We start from the raw sequence: 4662 nt of genomic DNA, 5'->3' as shown, positions 1-4662 counted from the left end.
ATCATTCTAAGAGAATTCATCCACTGTCTCTACCTTTTTCTCAACTCCACAGCAGTGGTACACAAAAGATACACAGGAGGAGGGGAAGGCAATAGAACAAAGAAAGAGGGTCAATTTGGAACAGAGCACAGGGAAGTTTAACCATAAGGATACTATTGAAAACAATGGAAATTTTGGTAGTAAGCAATTAAGAGGACGCTGGTAGCTCCATGAGAGCAACAATCCAAACTTTAACCAGTCAGAATTTTAACAAAGAAAACTAGGCAAAAATATAGCTAAGAAGAGTCTACTTGGACCCAGATCAAGCCTAACTGAATTTTTTTTTTGGTCTGGATTTTTTCTCTCTCTCTTTAAAATTGAGGTATAACTGACATACAATTCAGTTTCAAGTGTACACCATAGTGATTTGACATTTACATACTTCACAAAATAATTACCACGATAAATGTATTTACCATCTATCACTATACAAAATTAATGCAATATTACTGACTATATTTCCTAAGCTATCTTGAATGGGAGAAAATGTTTGTAAGTCATATCTGATAAGGGGTTGGTATCAAAACATATAAAGAACTCATACAACTCAATAACAACAAAAAAAAGACAATCTGATTTAAAATTGGCAAAGAAGATCAGAATAGACATTTTTCCAAAGAAGACATACAGACAGCCAAAAGGCACGTGAAAAAATGCTCAACATCACTCATCATAAGGGAAATACACATCAAAACCATATTAAGATATCACTTCACATCTGTCAGAACAGCTATTGTCAAAAGACATGAAATAATGAATCCTAGCGAGGATGTAAAGAAAAGGGAACCCTCGTGCACTGTTGGTGGGAATATAAACTGATGCAGCCATTATGGAAATCAGGATGGAGGTTCCTCAAAAAATTAAAAATATAACTACCATATGAATTCCATTTTTTAAACAATATTTTTTTCCCTTTTTTCACCTTAACTATAAAAAATACCTCAGTAGAACAGATATAGACAAAAAGGGCAGATGGGAAGGTTGCATACAAAAGCATGCCTTGACTGCCACTACTTTGTAATTGGTTTTAAGCCTCAAATGGTTTGTGCCTCTGTCACTCAGGTCCTCCAGAAGCAGTGGCTGCAAAGGCTCAGTGATCTCTGGCTGGCTGGCATCTCCTAATGCCTCTGTGCCTCAGCTCACTGTAGTGGTGATAGAGGACACTGAGCCATGTACCATCCCAAGATTGCCAGACTGTGGTCTCCCAATTGGCTGGTGAGAGGCTGACCCTGCACATCGAGGTACAGGTGAGGTGGATATAGGGGTTGCAAGCTGCATCCATAAATGAGGTAGATGTGTGGGTTCAAGATGGCAGTGTGAATGGGCTTGTTGCTTTGAGGTAAGAGATTCTCCAAGTAAGACTTATGGAAGTCCATCTCTGCGAGATTATACTGGGCTTGGGGCTCAAAAAAAAATGTAAGGATTAAATCACTAATCTTCCTGTAGGTCTCAAGGACCCCATTGTTAACAACCTCTATCTGTTGTTCAATGATCTTAGTGACCTCCTGTTTGTGCCCTCTGATGTCCTCATCTTTTATGGTGGCAGTGCAGCTTTCTATGGAGCTCTTGATGCCATCCGTAAACTGTATACAGCATGGTGGTTTCTGGTACTTTACACCACCATTTGACTTCTAATTCTATGCTTTTGTCAGCTGAAACGTTCCTAGAGAAAAGCATTGTCATGAGCATGACACTCTTCAGTTTTTTCAAGACATTGAACTTGCACAAACACTCTACAGGCTCTTGATGATGCATCATTGAGGCCACTGGGGAATCTTTTGCATCCCCATGGCTACTTGAGAGCCTGTTGTGGTGTGATGCATTTTGTGGGGTTTTATGGTCAGTTCTGGTTAATCATGTTCTTGCTACAGGAGTCACTGTGTCCTGCTCTCGTGATGAGAAATCATACACTCCAGCCTGGATCTGTTGATATAGCTTGTGCTGATCTTCATCCAAGAAAGGAGAATTTCCCAACAGAAGGATATACAAGATGACTCCACAGGCCCGGTTAACCACAGGTTTTCCACAGGGATTTTTCCTCAAGGCCTCAAGGGACAAATAACCAGGGATGCCATCAAAATTAAACCAAGCCTGCTGTTCTTCTTACAGCAGGGATGTGTGTTTCATTGTTGTGGGAGGCCGTGTAGTTGGCACCATGTTATGTTGTTCAACAGATGGAAGGAAGCAAAGCAACTGCTCACTAGGTGGTGTGGGGATGATGTGCTCATTGAGTGAACAAGGAAAGCAGCTAGGTATCCAGATGTCTAATATCCTGGGGATGGATGTGTGTGGCATTGACCTTTTGATGAAAGATGATGGCTCCTTCTGTGTCTGTGAGGCCAATGCAAAACCCTTTTCAGGAGCCAAAAAAAAACAAAAACAAGCAAACTAAAGAAAAGAACTTTCCTTCTTCCCCCTTCCTGATGATGAGTGAGAAGTGTTGAGAACTTTCGGGGTCAGTGCCCTTCTGAACTCGCCTTCCCCCAATAATGCAGCTGTATAATGAATGGTAAATGCAGTGGTTTGGATTCAGGCACAGCCCAGCCTGCTTGCAGCAGAGAGATAAACTGGTAGGTGGCAGCAGAAGGAATTCTTCAGATTGATGGCTACTGAAAGGCTCTACATAGGAGAAGAAATAAAGTATAACATATCAAGTCAAGCAAAGGGGGCATAAAGTAGAAACAGGACTAAAATTTTTGGATTTTGCCTAAATGGTTCTTTTGAAGTAACCAGTGATCATGTTTGGTTATTACTTCATTCACAGAATGGACGAAGATAGATTTGACTGTATGTTTTTTGAAATGGAGGATAGAAATACCCAGAACAAGGAAGCAGTAGCTCTAACCTGTTTGATTCAGTGTGTTTCCTAAAATAAAAATACCAGAACTGGGAAAAACAAAAACAAAAACAAAGAAAACTACAATGTCTAGACCACAATCAGCCAGCTTCATGTTGGCATTCTTGTATCTACTTGCCAGCAGTAGGTTCTAGCAAGAAACCTGAAGGCCAAATAAACAGATCAGGGTATTTCTGTACTTTTTTTTTTTCTATCTTGCCAAAGTTCTGAGAATAGCAAGAGTGTATGTTATAGCTCCTGTTAGTTCTTATCTTTTCCACAGATCCAACTATCTCTCAAATCTGAGTTTGGGGAGATTTCTTCCATCTTCTCTCCACATGGATGGGTTGAAATGACTTTCTGTTGTGAAAAAAACAAAAAACAAAAACAGCAAACCACTAAACATGGCTGCTCCAATGATGCTGTTTGTTCAGTTTGGTCTCCTTAGACAGAGAGCAGATAAAAAAAAAAAAAAGACAAAACACTGAATAGCATGAAAAACAAGATGAGAAGTTGAAAACATGAATAATTCATGCAGAGTGTAAAATTTATGAACTAATCAATTAGAAAACTTCTCTCAGTTCTTACCTTTGCTTTAACATGGACTTGAAAAATGGTGTATTCTTTGCCCATACTAGTATCAAGATTAAAGAAATTGAATGAATGTAAGCATACCTTCTCTCTTAGCAGTCTTAGGGTATTTACAGAGCCAATCTTTGAGTTACACCAATGACATTTAATTCAAATGGAAGAAATTGATAATTTCTATAACTATTATCCATTAATAATTTAAGAAATAATAGAATTACATGTGATAGTTTATTTAGAAAAGGCAAATATCAAGGTCTGTTGAATTATATCACTCAATGGTGAGAACAGTGTTTTAATAGTAGATATGCAGAAGAGAGGCTTGTCATTCTCTTATTAATATAACACAATCTCATTCATTCTCTATCAAGTAAGGAGTAAAAGTCCTCCATGGATGTGAACTGCATGAGTGCCAGTGAATAAAACCAATGTATTTTTTTCCTCTCAACCAAACAAAAAATACCTTATTTCAGTGCAATCATGTGAAAAGATTTTTACTAACACTTTAAGTTCTATTATATTCATGGAAATCATACGCATCATTCTTTTGTTGTCATTGCTGATTTTGTAAGAAAGTCTATGAAGCATTCTGTTTTATTTCAACTGTTTGAATATTGTCCTATTGGAAATTCTGGGTTGCTTACACTGGCTAAGAAGGAAGCACTTTAGGTACTTCCCAAGGCATAAGAGAAGAAGATTGAACTCTTAGAATCCAAGAAGAAACAGAACAGATGAAGACAAGGCAGTTGATTCATACAAAGTGCTCTTACATTGAAATTAAAGCACTAAAGAAAAAAAAAAGAAATTAAAGCACTAACATTAGTCAATATAAAAATCACATAATTAGTTTTTATATAGTTTCTTTTTTACGTGTACAAACTGTGTATTAAATGTCCTGGACAAACAAATTACGCATTTTAATCCTTGTTAAATGAAATGCATATGTGTAAGGTTTCAGAAAAGTAAGAGTGTGTAAAATATAAGCATTATAATTATTTTAATATTTTTTTAAAGATTTACTTATTTATTCATGAGAGACACAGAGAGAGAGAGAGAGGCAGAGACATAGGCTGAAGGAGAAGGAGGTGGGACTCAATCCTGGATCTTGGAATCACAACCTGAGCTGAAGGCAGACGCCCAACCGCTGAGCCACCTGGTGTCCCAAATTATTTTAATATTAATATAGGTTGCCTGCATGT

The 4662-nt window shown here is 37.7% G+C and overlaps 1 pseudogene; it reads right to left on the bottom strand.

The window, feature by feature from the left end:
• Positions 1-1129: 1129 nt before the first annotated feature.
• LOC112914584 (calcium/calmodulin-dependent protein kinase type II subunit gamma-like) lies at positions 1130-3508 on the bottom strand (annotated as a pseudogene).
• Positions 3509-4662: the final 1154 nt, after the last annotated feature.

This window comes from Vulpes vulpes, chromosome 5 (assembly GCF_048418805.1).
Source record: "Vulpes vulpes isolate BD-2025 chromosome 5, VulVul3, whole genome shotgun sequence".
NCBI classification, from domain to species: Eukaryota; Metazoa; Chordata; class Mammalia; order Carnivora; family Canidae; genus Vulpes; species Vulpes vulpes.
This window is presented reverse-complemented; position numbering and strand designations above follow the sequence as displayed.